This window comes from Primulina eburnea, chromosome 11, assembly GCF_022965805.1.
Source record: "Primulina eburnea isolate SZY01 chromosome 11, ASM2296580v1, whole genome shotgun sequence".
NCBI lineage: Eukaryota > Viridiplantae > Streptophyta > Magnoliopsida > Lamiales > Gesneriaceae > Primulina > Primulina eburnea.
The window spans coordinates 16010952-16030141 of record NC_133111.1 but is presented as its reverse complement, the minus strand read 5'-3'; the positions used below and the strand labels follow the sequence as shown (position 1 = coordinate 16030141).

The 19190-nt window shown below is 38.9% G+C and overlaps 2 non-coding genes across 2 annotated transcripts; one reads left to right on the top strand and one right to left on the bottom strand.

Annotated features, from left to right (window-relative positions):
- The first annotated feature begins 642 nt into the window (after nt 1–642).
- On the top strand, nt 643–748 carry LOC140806418 (small nucleolar RNA R71). Its single transcript, XR_012112494.1, has one exon. It is a non-coding gene; the product is annotated as a small nucleolar RNA R71 (small nucleolar RNA).
- Nucleotides 749–10013: 9265 nt separating this feature from the next.
- LOC140806425 (small nucleolar RNA R71) lies at nt 10014–10120 on the bottom strand. The gene has a single exon (XR_012112501.1). It is a non-coding gene; the product is annotated as a small nucleolar RNA R71 (small nucleolar RNA).
- Nucleotides 10121–19190: the final 9070 nt, after the last annotated feature.

The window sequence follows — 19190 nt, the reverse complement described above, 5'->3', positions numbered from 1 at the left end:
CCCTTTATCGATGCATCCTGATTCTGTAGTCTAGTCTCGGTGGCTGAAATGAACTTAGACATCATCTGCTCCAAATTGGACTTCTCTTCTCTAGGAGGTTCAGATCTGTACATCGGTTGTTTCCCATATGGTTGTCCTCCTTGCGGTCGATTCTGACTGTTTTGACCGCCCCATGAGAAGTTGGGATGTTGCCTCCATCCAGGGTTATATGTGTTTGAATATGGATCATTCCTTGGACGGTTGTGGACTCACACTTGATTCACCGGTGCCTCATTTTTCACATAAAAGGGATTGCCATCTTGACAGTCCTTCACATAGTGTTCCCCTCCACACTTTTCACAGAATATCTCTTGAAGACGCATAGCCGTGCCACCCACATTCAAGCTGTCTAGTTTTCTGTTTAAAGCATCAAGTTGTTCAGTAATAGCAGAAAAATCAGTTACCTGGTGAACTCCTGCACTCCTCCGCTGGTTGTTTCTTTCAGATTGAGGATGATAGCTGATAGCAGCCATCTCCTCCAACAACTCATATCCTTCTTCCGCAGTTTTTCTCAACAAGTTTCCACAAGCAGCAGCATCTATCATAGTACGGTTAGGAGTAAGCGAAGCATAATAAAATGTTTGAACGACTAACCCAAGTGGTAGTTCGTGATGTGGGCATCTTCGTAGTAGATCCTTCAAGCGTTCCCATGCCTCATATAAAGACTCCTGATCGAATTGAGCAAAGGTGGTGATGTCTGCCCGAAGCTTCATGGTCTTAGATGGGGGAAAATATTTGATGAGAAACGCTTTCGCCATATCCTCCCATGTGGTGATCGAACCTACAGGCAAAAAATTTAACCATGCTTTAGCTTTATCACGTAAAGAGAAAGGAAACAAACGCAACCTAACAGCATCATCAGAAACCCCATTGAATTTAAAAGTATCGCAAATTTCAAGAAAATCTGCGATGTGCGTGTTTGGGTCATTTACTGCAGATCCTCCAAACTGGACTGTGTTCTGAATCATATGAATTATAGCTGGTTTGATTTCGAACTAGTTTGCTCGCACCATAGGCCTCACAATGCTGGGGCGTGCTCCATCCAAAGAAGGTTGGGCATACTCCAGCATCGGTATGCGGCGTGGCATCTTAACTTGTCTATCTTCACGTTGTTCCTCCTCACGTTCTTGCTCATGTCTCTCCATCAGTTCTTTAACTCTCTGTTGTTGTCTTCGCCTGCGGAAAGTTCTTTCAATTTCAGGATCAAACTCAAGCTCCACGTCAAGTTACTTTGGCATGCACTAGACAAGATATCTGGAATAAAATAAGGAGTGTTAGTTCAAGGGAAATAAAGTAATGCTAAAGAAAATAACTACAAATAAAATTGTAGATTAACAGTCCCCGGCAACGGCGCCAAAAACTTGATCGAGCAAAACTTGCACTGTGGAATCCTTAATAATAATATGTTTTTTATGCTCAAAATTAATCGCAAGTGCAAGATGTCAGGTTATAGTATAGTGTACGTGAGTACGAGTATCGTTCCACTGAAGACTGTATTTAACAATTATTATTTTCAGTTATTGAACATTTAGCAACGAAAATTGATTTGATTGTTTTAACAATTCTATTTTTGAACAAATATGCAAATAAAAAGATTCAATAATTTAATGACGAAAGATAATATCTAAAACGAAAGATAATATCTAAAATGGTTGATTAAAATTCAATGAGAAATGGATTTGTTGGGAATATCGGTTCACCTACCCCTCGTTAATTAATTAATTTATTCGATAATGAACATATGCTTCCGACAGGATTTCCTATTCAATTGAATACACTCTCTCGAGATATGCCAAACTAATTCTACTCAATGAAGTAATTAAATGTCTTTAATTATTTAGAGTGAATCGCATTTCGATCTATGAAATCCCCTAGTTTTCGACCCTTTGGGCTATGACTATCGGCGTGTATCCAATTTCATATATCTATGCAAATTGTAGATCCACGATTATACTATTCGTTCCTATCACAAGTTATTCTCTCGAACTCACTCGCAATATAAAAACGTTGTTATAGTAGCTATGCTCTAAAAACACGATAAAACAATAGTATAATCAATAACAAATCAAAAATCGAGATGTAAATTAACTATATCAAAGTTTGGGGTAGGATCCCCTTAAATCCCAAAAAATATTAAATTTTAGCTACTAGAATTCATGATTGAAATCAGCAAAACAATGGTTAAAAGATATAAACTAAATTATAAATAGTAAAATTGATGAGAAACTCGAAGAACGGTGCCCGGAATTCTTCGAATCTTCAACTTCGGCGCGAAAACACTCCTCCAAACTCCTAGCCGCCTTCAATAATCTCATATGTCTGAATCATCTAAAAATCTCGTCCCTAGCCTTCCCTTATCAGCCTCATCCAGAAAATTAAGGAAGAAATCGACCAGCAAATCTTTCCAAAATTTCAAGTGCGCCCGGGCGAACATGTATTTCCGCCCGGGCGGATGGTTTTCGCAGATTTTGAATTTCACTTTCTCTCTGATGCGGGCGGATGAATTTCGCATAAACTCCTTCTTTCATGCCTTGGAGGCGCCCGGGCGGACACAAACGTTCGCCTTGGCGGATGACTTTCGAAGTTTTTCTTTAAATCTTCAGTTTATTCCCAACTCACCTGCATTTTCACCAACTAAACTCATAAATAACCAAAAACATAAATAATGCTAAAATAACACAAAATGTATGAAATCTAAATGATAAATGCAACACAATGCGGCATAATACGATATGAAAAACAAGTAAAATCCCCCTATATCAAAAATCAATTGAGCTGAAATAAAATACATGTTCACTGTTTGACTCCAGTTCTATATAATCAGCCATAAAACACTTTGATTCATCTTCATCACTGGATCTGCTCAAGCTCTCAGAATCTGATTCATCACTATCAGTTTCTGCCCATTTAGACTTGCTTTGTTCAGGTAACAGGACTTCGTGCTTCTTTTTGAAAGATATATTATAATCCTTATCTCTTCTACTGTGCTCAAATGGCTTCTTTCCTTTTTAGTTGAACGTCAACTATCCTTGTTTGGCTTAGGACAATCAGCAATGAAATGTCCATTTTTGCCACAGTTGTAGCAAGCATTTGGTTCTTCTTTAGATATGTTCTTGTGATATTATCTTTAGGATGAACCTTGATTCCTTCTCATGAATCTTCCAAATTTCTGTACGAACAATGACATTACATCATTACTATGCTGTTCTACAGAATTTTCAGATGATCCAATTTATATTTTAAGGCGCTGAGAGCAGTTGTAATTGGTGGTGTCGATGGTTCTCTCTCTATCATCTATAGTTCAAATTCGTATGCCTTGAGATCTGCAAATTGATAATGTAATTCCACTTTGTTGAGATCTTTAGATTCTCTCGCTGCCATTGTCTTCACATCCCATTCTTTGGGAAGTCCATGAAAAACTTTCAATGCAACTTCTTTATTTGAATAAACCTTCCCTAGTGCATTCAATTCATATATGATGCTGCTGACTTGTTCATTGATTCTCCAGTCTTCATTTTGATGTTATAAAACATTTGTACTGTGACTGATAGTTTATTTTCCTTTTTCTGCTCATTGCCCTAGCACAGCTAAATCAGCTTTTCCCAAATTTCTTTGGCAGTTTTGCACATCTTTATTTTGCTGAAAGTATTTTTGTCCAATGCATTATACAAAGTATCCTTGGCCACATTATCCAAGTTTACTTTATTTTTGTCTTTAGCTGTCCACTCTTCACATGGTTTTTCTATACGATGAGGTGCTCCATCAGTTAGAGCAACGGTTGTGTTAGCTTTCATAATCTTCATTTGTCCGTCAATTATAACGTACCACAAGTCGTCATCTTCTGCAGTTAAGTGAGCGTGAATTATGATTTTCCAATCATTGAATTCTTCTCTTGAGAGCATAGGAATTTTGTTGAATGAAGATATGGTGATCAGGCGTATGAATAGAGGGAATTCAAGAACAAGATGAAAAAAGCTCTGATACCACTTTTTGGATCGGATTGAAGGGTCGAAGTGTTTAGAATAGGGTGGGGTTGAATAAACAGTTTGAGATATTTGACTCTTTTTTTATATATAAAAGGTGAATCATTTTAGTGATAAATTGAATCCATAAATCTTGTTGTTGATATCAGTAAGTTAAATAGTTTAATTGTGAAAGTAAACCAACTGATAGATTGAATATTCAACGAATAACTGAAGTAAATAACACAAAGATTTTATGAATGTTCGGAGACTTTAAATGCTCCTACGTCACCCTTTCTATCACAAGGATATGATTATCACTAAAAAATTTTGATTAAATACAAATACTGCTATAACCCACTTCAGTTTGGTCTTAAATAGTACAAAACAGAAACTCTTTGAAACGTCTTGATCTTTTTATTGCTTAAAAGTACTAAAAATTTTTTTTTTAATACGGCCATCTCATAGAACACATGAAAATATTTTTATAAAATATTTTACCCCTTTTTTTAAAATAAAAACTTAAGCGACTAGTATATTAAAAATCAAGTGCAATCGACATCAAATAAAATCGTCTACTGTCTTGACCAATTTAAAAAGCAATAGTTTGAAAAGTATAGCCCATACTAAACTCTCAAAAACCTCTCAAAAAGCATAAATAAATAGTCTTAAAATCTTTAACATAAAACTTAAAGCATAAGGCGGAAAATGTAGCGCTGGTCCTCGGATTGTGTGCGCCATCAGTCCCGTCAGATCACTCATCAAGTCCTCCCTCAATACCACCTGCATCCATCACACCTAGTGAGTCTAAAGACTCAACACACCATAATCTTTGTAACGAGTACTACATAATACAGTTAACATATAACAGTGAAAAATACTTGTACTTAAAATATCATTTCATGAAGGAGCATAAACTTTAGACTTATTCGTTTTCGTAAACATTTACATGATGGAAAAAAACATTTTCAAAGGCATAAACATATCACTTAAACATATTCATATTCGTGTCCATACTCGTATTCATATTCATGTTCGTATTCGTGTTTGTTGAATTCGGATCGTTGATTGTGACTTTCATATACGTGTTAGGCGATGGATCCATCTACATGTAACCACAGTACTGGGCGGCGGGGGACACCAGCAACACTCTCACTGGTCAACTTGACCCTGGCCTTGCGTAATATCGTATCATCATATACATATACATATTCATATCCGTATCCAAGGAAATACGATCGTCGGGCTCCCACTAGGACCATAACCCTCACGATATCTCCAACATATCATCGTGTTAGTCACAATCCCGACACATCCTTCAACGTATTATCATTACTTAAAAAAAATGTGCGTATAACATTTTTCATTTTAAACCAAGCATGCAACATGTCTTTTAACGTTATCATTTCATCATAAAAATCCATAGATATTTACAATCATCGTTTTAACATTTAAAACCATAAAATAATCATTTTAACTTGTAAACATTCATAAGCATTAAAAATAATCATATTAGCATTTAAAACAGCTAACAGGGCACTGCCATGACCTTTACTAAATTCCCGGTGTAAAATGACAGTTTTACCCCTGGACTCGACATTTTACGTTTTCGAATTTTTTCTTGATTTCATGACTCTAACATGTCCCAAATAATTATTTAAGCTTACGTGAATTTTTTTCGTAATTTTATTTGGCTTAAATGTTAGACTTTTTCAATTATCTTTTCTTAATTGTTTTAACGGTGTTTTAATCCTGAAAAATACCAAACTTTAATATAAAATTCCTAAATTCTAAATTTAGTCTTTTTATATTATTTTAGCCCTTACTGACCACAACTCGACCCCCGTGAGTCGTTTTCCAAAAATTCTTTATTTTAAAACTCGTTTTGACATCTAAACTTCGACCCCGAGCCATCTCTTAATTTTATCGAGTTACCCCCGAACCATATCGAGCCAAAACATGCCCAACATCCCAAAGTAACCTACTGGACTCTAACTTTGACAAGATAACCATCCTAAAGCCAAAAACGAACCCTCTTCTCCTTACCCTCAAGCTGGCCGAGAGTTGCACCTAGACTAGGACTCTTGTTTTGCTTCTAGGACTCTTGCCCACGTACCCAACCACTGAACCCACCTGTTGTACATCCTCTAAGGACCCTAAGGACTCCCTATAACCCAACCTTCGAACCCAGGCTGCGCCCCAAGCCCCCTTGCGCGATGCTGAACCCTGCGCGCTTCTCCTGCAGTTTCTCGGGTAGAGTCATAGCATGGCTAGGACTCTTTCCCCAGCCCCTACTCGAGTCCTAGCTTGGCTAGGACTCTCCCCCTGACTCATGACAGACTTTGGTCGAGTGCTAGACCAGACTAAGACCAAGCCAACCCCTCCCTTGTGAAACCCCATCACCCTTAACCCATGACAGCAAGGTTCGGTTCCTGCTATTTCCTTTTGTGGTGTTTAGGGTGTGTGTGTGTGACTTGAAAACATGTATAAACCACTCTTGGTCCTTCCTTAAGTCATGACAGCCCCTTAGCTAAACAATACACAAGTTTTTGAATTCATAAATCATGTTTTCTCATGCCTACATGCCATGTTACGAAAATTCTAAAAAAATAATCCATGTTTCTTCATGCATACAATGATTCAACCATAATATGATATGATGGATGAGAAAAGGAGATTAAGGCGTGCCTTTGCGTTATAAACGCTCGAATATCCGTTGACGACGAAGAACGGGAGACGACTTTGGCTTGAAACCCACTTGAACCCTTCGAATAAATCCTTCAAAGTGATATGGTGTGTACTGCCGTGAGTTGTGTGCGGTGGGGAGAGTGTTTTCAGAAAAATAAAAGGAGTGGCCGAGACTTGTGTCTAGAATTGTGTAGGGTTTTGTTAATTTTTTACACTTTAAATACTAATTTAACCATTAAGTAGGCTTTAGGCCTATTAAGCCCCAAAATTCAAGCCCATTTAGTTAAGTTAGAGTTTAATAAAATATTAACCAAAGTTTTGATTGATTAAATATGTGAATTTATTAGCCGGGTTGCCCACAAGTTCGTACTTTTGTTGAAAATCTAACACCGATAAAAATTATGTCCCGGCGTATAAAATCACCTCAAAACCCCATATTATTATTATTATTTTTTTGAAAAAAAATACTAAAAAGCCTCGACCATCTTTTAAATAATTAAAAATAATTATTTAATAAAAATATTTTACGTTTTCTTCAGCTCTCGGTCCCCGTTCCTCGATCGTCGCTTGAATATTCCTAAAAATACATTTTATGCATGATGTCAATAAAATCATATTTAGCAAATAGACATGTATGTCACATAATTAATTAGCAATTAAAATAAATTAACTTCTCATTTTTCGTATTTCCTAGATTTGCATGCAGTTGGATTACGTCGTCTTAATTTTGGACCTTACAATTCCTCCCCCCTTAAATAAAATTTCGTCCTCGAAATTAGAACTTACCGAATAACTCTGGATAGCGACCCTTCAAGTCCCTCTCGGTTTCCCGAGTAGCTTTCTCTTCCGAGTGATTCAGCCACTGGACCTTGACCATTGGAATGACTTTGTTCTGCAATCGTCTTTCTTGTCTAGCCAGAATCTGGACAGGTCTTTCCTCATAAGACATATTTGGAGTTAGTTGAAGAGGTTCATAATTAAGCACATGTGACGGATTCGACATGTACTTCCGCAGCATCGAAATGAGGAACACATTGTGAACTCCAGAAACTGCGGGTGGCAATGCCACTCTATAAGCTAGTGTCCCAATCCTCTCCAAAATCTCGAACGGACCAATAAATCTCGGACTAAGCTTGCCTTTCTTGCCAAAGCGCATAACACCCTTCATGGGTGCTATCTTTACAAACACGTCGTCGCCCACTGCAAACTCTAAGTCCCTTCGCCTTTTGTCCGCATAACTCTTCTGTTGGCTTTGTGCAGTCTTTATTCTATCACGAATTTTGACCACTGATAGGACTCGTTTTTACGTGTTTTTATTGTTGGTTTTGAGTCGCATTCATGCATCATATTAGTTTGTTTTAGTTGAATTTTGCATTTTTTTAGCATTATTTAGCATTTGACTGATCTCGTGTATTCTGTGGTTATTTTGTAGGAATTGAACCAAAAAGTGGGAGAAACTTTGGCATAATATCGAGGAGGTCTCGATTTTGACCGCCCCAGTGAGCATTGTGGTCTGGCCGAGGATTATTTTGCGCAAGTGTCTCGCTAGGGCGGTCAAAAGTGACCGCCCCAGCGAAACCAGGGACATGCTCGAGGAAGCTTATTCGAGGACCTCTCGCTAGGGCGGTCAAAATATACCGCCCTAGCGAGAAGCGAGATTGAGAAAGATTTGTTTCCAAATTTCTAGGGACTCTATCCTACACCAAAACCTAACACACGAGATCAGCAGCCGTTTTTCATCTTTTGTCAGATCTTTTATCAGATTTTTCATCACTTTTTCTTGGAGAGGAGGCTAGGAGCAAAGGAGATTTCGAAGACCTCGAGATTTCCACGCGTCGTGGCCGTCATCCATCGTCATCTTTAGTATTTTCATTATTCAGTATTTTATTTCTTACATTGATTGTTGGTTTTTATCATGAATTTCAGTAGCTAAACTCTAGATTTGTTGGGATTTGAGGGGATCCTACCCCGTACTCGTTGTTTAACATTATTTCTCGACGTTTTTATTAGTGATTTGTTTATGCTATTGTTCGTTCTTGTTTCAATCGAAGCCTAGCTAACTCCCTTTGATTATTTCATGTTGTTCATGATTTCGATAGAATAATCAACAATAGAAGCAAATAGTATAAACCACGGATTTACAATTTTAATAGATATACGGAATTGGGTACGTGTCGATAGTGATAGTTCACCCGGATGAAAGCTAGTGGATTCCATAGAATGTAATGCAATCTTGAACTGTTAAATAATTGAGGACACTTGAGTACTGCATGTTTATGATTAGTATTAATATAGCTCGACAGAGTATATTAATTAGTCTAGGGAATTCCGTCGAATGCACGAGTAAAAGTCGAGTGTAATTATTTAAACACGAGTGGTAGGTGAACTGATGATTCCCAACAAATTCATTTCTCATTTGATTTAATCCAAATTCATTATTGCTTTCTTGAATACGTTTTCTTTGCATTTTAATTATTTTAGTTGTTTAATTTACATTAGATTAATCATCAACTCATTTTATCGTTGCTAAAGAAATTTTACTTGAAAATAAAAATAGTGTAACGCAGTCCTTGTGGAACGATACTCGTATTCACTTACGTTTATTATAACTTGACTATCGTGCACTTGCGATATTTAAAATCGAGCTTTCGTTTATAAAATAAATTTTGGGACTATTCACTGTGCAAGTTTTGCTCGATCAAGTTTTTGGCGCCGTTGCCGGGGACTGTTGATTCACAAATTTTTATTTTTCATTTAAATTCTTTAGTATTATTTATTTTATTGTTATTTGATCCTCTCATTGTGTTGCAGATTTTTCTTGTGGTGCATGCGAAGATCACTCGAGTGTAAGCTTGAGCCTTTTGACCCCGAGATCGAACGCACAGCTAGACGTCGACTACAGCAGCAAAGAGCGAAGGAAAGAATGGAAGGCGATCAACAAAGAGAGGAGCCAAGGCGTATACCGATGTTGGATTATGCACAGCCGTCTCTTGATGGAGCACGTCCAAGCATCGTAAGACCAGTCATCCGAGTTAATCAGTTTGAGATCAAGCCAGCTATCATTAGATGATTTAGAACACTGTCCAATTTGGGGGAAGTGCACTGGACGACCCTAATTCTCATATAGCTGACTTTCTTGAAATTTGTGATACTTTTAAGTTTAATGGTGTGTCTGATGATGCTGTTCGTTTGCGTTTATTTCCACTTTAACTGAGAGATAAAGCTAAGTCGTGGTTAAACTGTTTGCCTGTAGGGTCTATTACTACATGGGAGGATATGGCAAAGGCATTCCTGATCAAGTACTTTCCTCCGTCGAAGACTATGAAGCTCAGAGCCGACATTACTACTTTTGCTCAATATGAGCAAGAGTCACTTTACGAGGCATGGGAGCGCTACAAGGACTTGTTGAGGAGATGTCCACACCATGAGCTGCCTCTTGGGTTAGTTGTTCAAACTTTCTACTACTGTCTGCTTACTCCTAACCGTACTATGATAGATGCTGCTGCCTATGGTAACTTACTGAGAAAGACGGCGGAGGAAGGATATGAGTTATTGGAGGAGATGGCTGCTAGTAGCTATCATCCTCAGTCTGATAGGCAGAGACGAGGTGCTGGAGTTAATCAAGTTAATGATTTGTCGGCGGTTTCAGCACAGTTAGAGGCTTTGAATAGAAAGATTGACGGGATGAGCAAGAGTGGGTCGGCTACGCGTCTGCAAGAAATTTTCTGTGATAAGTGTGGGGGTGAGCATGATGTGCAGGATTGACAAGATGGCAATCCATTCTATGTGCCTGAGGGAGCACCGGTAAAACAAGTGGGATTCCAGAACCGTCCTAGAAATGACCCTTACTCGAACACATATAATCCGGGATGGAGGAATCACCCAAACTTTTCATGGGGAGGTCAAAACAACCAAAATCGCCAACAAAGAGGTCCACCGTTTGGGATGCACCAAGGATTCAAGCCATAACCGCCTCGGGAGGAGAAGTCCAATTTAGAGCAAATGATGACTAAATTTATTTCTGCAACAGAGACGAGATTTCAGAACCAAGATGCATCCATAAAGGGGTTAGAGAATCAAATTGGACAATTGGCTAAGTTGATTGCTAATAGGGAGCAAGGAGCTTTGCCAAGCAACACGGAAACTAACCCAAGAGAACATATGAAGGCGGTGGAATTGCGTAGTGGAAAAGCACTCGAGTCTAATGAGGAAAGACCAAGCACGGCGAGGATGAGGTGCAAAATCGAGGAGGTAAGTCTTCTAACTCTACATCTACACCTATTGCACATAATAAAATTGTTATCCCTCCACCTTTTCCTGCAGCAATGAAGAAAGCTAAATTAGATGCACAATTTGGTAAATTTCTTGAGATATTTAAAAAATTGCATATTAACATTCCTTTTGCTGATACTTTATTGAATATGCCAAGTTATGCAAAATTCTTGAAAGATATTTTAGCAAATAAGCGGAAGCTAGAAGATCATATGACGATGAATTTGACTGAAAATTGCTCCGCTTTAGTTCAAAACAAGATGCCTCCTAAGCAAAAAGATCCAGGGAGTTTCTCTATACCTTGCATTATTGGTGACATTAATTTTCATAAAGCTCTATGTGATCTTGGTGCGAGTATTAATCTGATGCCTTTTTCTGTGTTTAGGAGACTGGGATTAGGTGAACCCAAGCCAACTAGGATGTCGTTGCAGCTGGCTGACAGATCTGTCAAGTATCCACGTGGGATTATCGAAGATGTTTTGGTGAAAGTGGATAAGTTCATTTTTCCTGCAGATTTTGTGATACTTGACATGGAAGAAGATTTAGAGATGCCTTTAATCCTAGGGAGACCGTTTCTGGCTACAGGGAAAGCGCTGATTGATGTTGAGGAGGGGAAATTGAGACTGAGAGTTGGAGAAGAAGAAATTATTTTTGATGTTTTCAATACTCTCAAGCACACAATGCACAATGATAGTTGCTTTCGTATTGATGACTTGGATTCTCTTGTTTGTGATTTTATGCAGGATGGATTGAAAGAACTATTGGAGGCCACTCTCACCACTGAAAAGCAAGAGGACGAGCTAGACGAGGACAAGATGGAGATGGTAGCTCACTTGAATGCCATTCCACCTTGGAGAAAGCAAGTGAGGCTTAGACTAGAGGAATTGGGAGACAGAAAAGATTTAATGCCTCAAAAGTCAAGCCTAGAGGAGCCACCTACTTTGGAGCTCAAACCACTACCTCCACATCTCAAGTACGTATATTTAGGAGAAAATAATAAATTGCCTGTTATTATTTCCTCTTCTTTGACAGATGATATGGAGAGTAAGCTCTTGGGAGTCCTTAAGGAGCATAAAGGAGCATTCGCTTGGAAGGTTTCGGACATAAAAGGGATAAGTCCTTCGATCTGCATGCACAAAATTCTGATGGAAGATAAATACTCACCTCTAGCACAACCACAAAGGAGACTCAATCCAAAGATGCAAGAGGTAGTAAAAGCGGAAACAATTAAACTTCTGGATGCAGGTATTATCTATCCTATCTCTGATAGTGCGTGGGTAAGTCCTGTACAATGTGTGCCTAAAAAAGGTGGGATTATTGTTATTACTAATGAAAAAAATGAGTTGATTCCCACTAGAACTGTTACAGGTTGGCGTGTGTGCATAGATTATAGGAAATTGAATGATGCAACCCGTAAAGATCACTTTCCCTTGCCATTTATCGATCAAATGATTGAACGATTAGTAGGTCATCAATTTTATTGCTTTTTAGACGGATATTCGGGATACAATCAAATCACAATTGCACCTGAGGACCAAGAGAAAACTACTTTCACTTGCCCTTATGGTACTTTTGCGTTTAGACGTATGCCCTTTGGTTTATGCAATGCACCTGCAACATTTCAAAGATGCATGACCGCTATCTTTCATGACATGACTGAAAATTTCCTTGAAATTTTTTATGGATGACTTCTCTATTTTTGGCTCCTCATTTAATGAATGTTTAGAGAATTAGAGCTTGGTGTTAATTAGATGTGAAGAGAGCAGTTTGGTGTTAAATTGGGAGAAGTGTCATTTTATGGTTCAAGAGGGGATTGTGTTAGGACACAAGGTATCAGAAAATGGAATTGAGGTTGACAAGGCCAAGGTGGAAGTAATCAAAAACCTACCACCACCTTCATCAATAAAAGGAGTTAGAAGTTTCTTAGGGCATGCTGGTTTTTATAGGCGTTTTATTAAAGATTTTTCTAAAATTGCTAAACCTTTATCTTCTTTGTTGATGAAAGATGTTGAATTTAATTTTGATTCTACTTGTCTGCATGCATTCGAGATACTCAAGGAAAGCTTGGTGACAGCACCTGTTCTGACTGTCCCTGATTGGGAGTTACCATTTGAGGTGATGTGCGATGCTAGTGATACAGCTGTTGGTGCGGTGCTGGGTCAAAGGAAGAACAAGGTATTTCATACCATCTACTATGCAAGTAAGACTTTAAATGATGCTCAATTGAATTACGCTATTACTGAAAAGGAATTACTTGCTATAGTATTTGCTTTCGATAAATTTCATTCATACCTTGTTCTGTCTAAAGTAACTGTGGATACAGATCATTCTGCCCTCAAATACTTGCTTGCTAAGAAAGATGCGAAACCTAGGTTAATTAGGTGGATTTTATTATTGCAAGAATTTGATCTCGAGATTCGAGATAAAAAGGGTGTGGAAAATGTAGTTGCTGATCATCTGTTTAGGCTTGAGCATGTTAGAATTAAGGACAGTGACGATGATATAGATGACTGGTTTCCGGATGAACAATTGCTTGAGATGAAACTTTGTCCATGGTGTGCAAATTTCGCTAACTTTCTTGTCACAGGCACACCTCCACCAAACCTATCGTTTCACCAACGAAAGAAATTCTTTTCTGACGTGAAATACTATTTTTGGGAGGAACCGTTTTTGTTTAAAATTTGTGCAGATTCCATGCTAAGACGGTGTGTTGAGGAGGAAGAGTTTGATCGAATTCTCAACCATTGCCATGATCGTGAGGTAGGTGGTCATTTCGGACCAATAAGGACGGCATCCAAGGTACTTGAAAGTGGCTTTTATTGGCCAACTCTCTTTAAAGATGCTCGTTCTTATGTGCTACATTGTGATAAATGCCAGCGGACATGTAACATCTCTAACCGTCACGAAATGCCTTTAAATAATATCATTGAGTGTGAGGTTTTTGATGTGTGGGGGATAGACTTTATGGGACTGTTTCCTAGTTCTTTCATGAAAAAAATATATTTTGGTGGCAGTGGATTATGTATCTAAATGGGTGGAGGCAGAGGCTTGTGCCACTAATGATGCACAAGTGGTGTTAAAATTTTTGAAGAAACATATTTTTAATCGATTTGGTGCACCACGTGCAGTCATAAGTGATGGTGGCACCCATTTTTGCAACAAAATTTTTGATAAACTGTTGGGCAAATATGATGTCACCCACAAGGTCTCCACTTCATACCATCCCCAAACTAGTGGACAAGTTGAAGTATCCAATCGATAAATTAAGAGGATTCTAGAAAAGACAGTTAATGTGAATAGAAAGGACTGGTCCATTCGGTTAGATGATGCTTTGTGGGCTTATCGTACTGCTTTTAAAACACCTATAGGCACTACACCATATAGGTTGCTTTTTGGTAAAACATATCATCTACCAGTAGAATTAGAGCATAGAGCATATTGGGCGACCAAAGCACTAAACTTTGATTTTGCTCTTGCAGGTGAAAAACGATTGCTGCAATTGAATCAGTTAGATGAGTTTCGAGGAAAAGCTTATGATCTTGCACTATCTTACAAGGAACGCACCAAACGAGCCCATGATAAACACATTATAAGAAGGGAATTCAAAGTGGGTGAAGCGGTGTTGTTATACAATTCTCGCTTACGACTCTTTCCGGGCAAGCTAAAGTCAAGGTGGTCAGGACCATTCACTATAGCCAAGGTGTTCCCATCGGGTGCAGTGGTGTTACATGATGGCAAGGAGGGGACATTTACTGTGAACGCTCAAAGATTGAAGCACTATATCGGTGGCACAATTGAGCCACAAATTGGAGTCACTCGGCTCCATGACAGTCATTGAGGACATGGGTGAAAAGTCGAGCTCTAGACTATAAATTGAGAACTACTTATACTCCTTATATTGATTTTGATTATATTTTTTTTAGTTATTAATCGCATCATTTGCATTTAGGTAGTTGCATGGCACTGCATTCAAATTTTTTCCCGAACACTTCTCGCTCGGGCGGTCAAAACTGACCGCCCCAGCGGTTACTCCTTTTTTTTAAAAAAAAGTCTTTTGCGAAAACTTCTCGCTAGGGCGGGCAAAATATACCGCCCTAGCGAGTCGCGCAGATAAAAAAATTTTTCTCCCCGAAAACTTCTCGCTCGGGCGGTCAATTTTGACCGCCCTAGCGAGTCGCGTAGATTAACAAAATTTTTTTTTCCGAAAACGTCTCGCTCGGGCGGTTAGTTTTGACCGCCCTAGCGAGTCGCGCAGATTATAAAAACTTTCCTCTTCTCTTTTCTTCCCCACTTCGAAACCCTCACCCCCTTTCCTGATTTTTTGCTCCCAATCTCTCAATCTCACTCAATTCATCTCTTCGAAAAAAAAAATTTCAGGTACAATCGTGCACCCTTACCTTCACCAAGTGTCAAGACGCGATTTTTACGGTCAAGAACTCAACTCTCCGGCGAACCCAAGATTTCCGGCCACCGCCGCTTTTTTTCCGGCCGCCTCTTCCGTTCCCGACCGACACCAAGTTCTGGAAAACATCTTCCTACTACGGGCTACTTGTGCTCTTCTCCAATTTTCCACAATGGAACCCAAAAGATCTAAGGTAACTCATGGTGCTTCTAGTTCTCGTTCCACCCCATCTATGTTTGTGAATGACAAAGCTAGGGAGAGATTTGAGCATGCTAGACTTCATAGGAAACCAATCCCTGAGCGTGGATTTAGCTCGTTTCTTATCGGTCAATTTTCGGAGGCCCAAATAGCAGGAAGAGGGTGGACTACCTTTGTGGCACAACCGAATGCAGCAGTGGTTCCGGTTGTGCGTGAATTTTATGCCAATGCTCCGGAGGGGAATGAGCATAAGGCATTTTTGAGGGGACATCTAGTCCCGTATGTTTCCAAGACGATCAATGACATGTTGGGTTTACCGTCGGTGGATGATTCGGTGTTTCAGGCGTGGGTGCTTAACCCGGATTATGATTTGATCTTTCGCACACTCTGTTATCCGGGCACCACGTGGAAACAACCGGGGACGTATACGGTTTTTCTTGAAAAATTTTTGAAAGTGGACGCGGCATTGTGGTATGCATTCTTGTCTAAGAGATTGATGCCGGTCGGTCATACGAGTGATGTGCAGCGTGAGCGGGTGGTTGTTCTTTATGCCATCTATACTGGAATGGTGATTGATGTGGGGAGGCTCATTTTCGGACAGCTTAACATGTGTATAAATAGCAGCAATTTGGCTTTTTACTTCCCGATGATAATGACTGAGCTGTGTGCCCGAGCGGGGGTGATATTTGCAGATGATGATGAGTGGTTACCGCCGATGAGAGGCATTGATGAGGCTCTTTATAGATCCAAGAGGGAGAAAAAACAGGCTGAGCTACCCGAGGAGGTATTTTTCGATTATGGGGGAGCAGCTCAACCACCTCCGGCCTTAGGACATGCACCACCACCTCCGCATGCCACGCCGCCGTGCCATTCGAGATCGCATCGACGAATTGGGCGCTTGGGCCATTTATCAGACTGAGTACCAGACCGTTAATCAAGCTCACATTCAGAACATAGAATACTTGGTTCAGGGGATCTCGACTCATTTTGGCATCGACACTTCCGGACGGCCACCTACACCCGCATACCCGCCACCCTTCCAGTTTCAGTACCATTATCCTATGCCCCCAGCAGCTGAAGAGGGAGTTCCACCGCCTGAGAATGAGGAGGAGGACGATTTATGATCAGGGGAGTTTACTGTTTCCTTTTTCTTTTCATTTTTCATATTCTGTCTTTGCATTTACATTAATGAGTTTTTATGTTTTTAGTGTCCGTTTCGTTTTGTGCAATGAGGGCATTGCACAACTCTAGTATGAGGGGGGGGGGGGGGTAGATTGTTATGTTTTCTTAGTTAATTGTTTTAATTATTGCATTTCTTTTGTTTGATGTCGTTTATGGTGAGAAGACATAGTTTATGAGCCATGAGCCAATGATGATGTTGAATTGATAGTATACAAAAGTATTTATTGGGTCATTTTATGAATGGTACTCTTAATTGTCAAAGCATGAATTTTGGTACAAAGTTTGAAATTTTTGAGCACATATGTGTGGGGACTAGAATTTTGCAGGAATAATGGTGAAATCTGAAGGTTTTGTGTGGTTAACTTGAAAGGCATCATTTATGAGTTGATTTAGCATGTGAACCCGTGAAAATAAGTCACTAATTGGGACCTTGAATGAGAACATGTGATTTGCCTTGAACTTTACATATACCCCCTTTTCAATGCACTGAATAAAAATATCATACCCCTAACCAGCTGTAATCCAAGGTTATATATTCTTAGCCTAGGGAGTACATGTGTGAAAATTGTGCATTCAAAAAAAAAGAAAAAGAAAAAGAAAAAAAAATGGTGGAGATGTAAGGTGAGGGGGAGCCGAAATAAAAGGAATGAAATTCTATTCCTAGGCTAAAAGTTGGAGATGTAAGGAGACGAGGAAAGTCAGACGAAAAGTCTTGACGATTGCACAATGAAAATGATCGGTGTACTCCCGACTTTTAGCCACTTGAGCTTATTTTCCTTCTTTTCGACACCCTTATCTGCACTTAGGAATTGAATAAAGCTCAAGTTATGGTTAGTGATAAATGGACACGGGGGTGCATGCTAGTAAGACTTGTATTGAAGTGTTAATTGAGTGACTCGCATGATTTGATGATTGATCTATTTGAAGTACGAATGACTAGACCCATCATGACACACACACACACGTTCAAATTAGTGTCGAGATTTATGTGTAGATGAGAATGAGTATTCGTTTGTGATTTGACTTGATTATGATTTGTATGTGGGAAAGTTCGTTGAGGCATGAGCAAAACAGTTGTTAACTCACCATTGACATTTACTTGTGTTGGTTATTTCTTGTTTGAGTATTTTGTGTTTGTTGTGTTTATTTAGAATCTCGTGCTTTAACCTATTTTGCTCGAGGGCGAGCAAAAGGTTAGTATGAGGGGGTTGATAGGACTCGTTTTTACGTATTTTTAGTGTTGGTTTTGAGTCGCATTCATGCATCATATTAGTTTGTTTTAGTTGAATTTTGCATTTTTTTAGCATTATTTAGCATTTGACTGATCTCGTGTATTCTGTGGTTATTTTGTAGGAATTGAACCAAAAAGTGGTCTGGCCGAGGATTATTTTGCGCAAGTGTCTCGCTAGGGCGGTCAAAAGTGACCGCCCGAGCGAAACCAGGGACATGCTCAAGGAAGCTTATTCGAGGACCTCTCGCTAGGGCGGTCAAAATATACCGCCTTAGCGAGAAGCGAGATTGAGAAAGATTTGTTTCCAAATTTCTAGGGACTCTATCCTACAGCAAAACCTAACACACGAGATTAGCAGCCGTTTTTCATCTTTTTTCAGATCTTTTATCAGATTTTTCATCTCTTTTTCTTGGAGAGGAGGCTAGGAGCAAAGGAGATTTCGAAGACCTCGAGATTTCCACGCGTCGTGGCCGTCATCCATCGTCATCTTTAGTATTTTCATTATTCAGTATTTTATTTCTTACATTGATTGTTGGTTTTTATCATGAATTTCAGTAGCTAAACTCTAGATTTGTTGGATTTGAGGGGATCCTACCCCGTACTCGTTGTTTAACATTATTTCTCGACGTTTTTATTAGTGATTTGTTTATGCTATTGTTCGTTCTTGTTTCAATCGAAGCCTAGCTAACTCCCTTTGATTATTTCATGTTGTTCATGATTTCGATAGAATAATCAACAATAGAAGCAAATAGTATAAACCACGGATTTACAATTTTAATAGATATACGGAATTGGGTACGTGTCGATAGTGATAGTTCACCCGGATGAAAGCTAGTGGATTCCATAGAATGTAATGCAATCTTGAACTGTTAAATAATTGAGGACACTTGAGTACTGCATGTTTATGATTAGTATTAATATAGCTCGACAGAGTATATTAATTATTCTAGGGAATTCCGTCGAATGCACGAGTTAAAGTCGAGTGTAATTATTTAAACACGAGTGGTAGGTGAACTGATGATTCCCAACAAATTCATTTCTCATTTGATTTAATCCAAATTAATTATTTCTTTCTTGAATACGTTTTCTTTGCATTTTAATTATTTTAGTTGTTTAATTTACATTAGATTAATCATCAACTCATTTTATCGTTGCTAAAGAAATTTTACTTGAAAATAAAAATAGTGTAACGCAGTCCTTGTGGAACGATACTCGT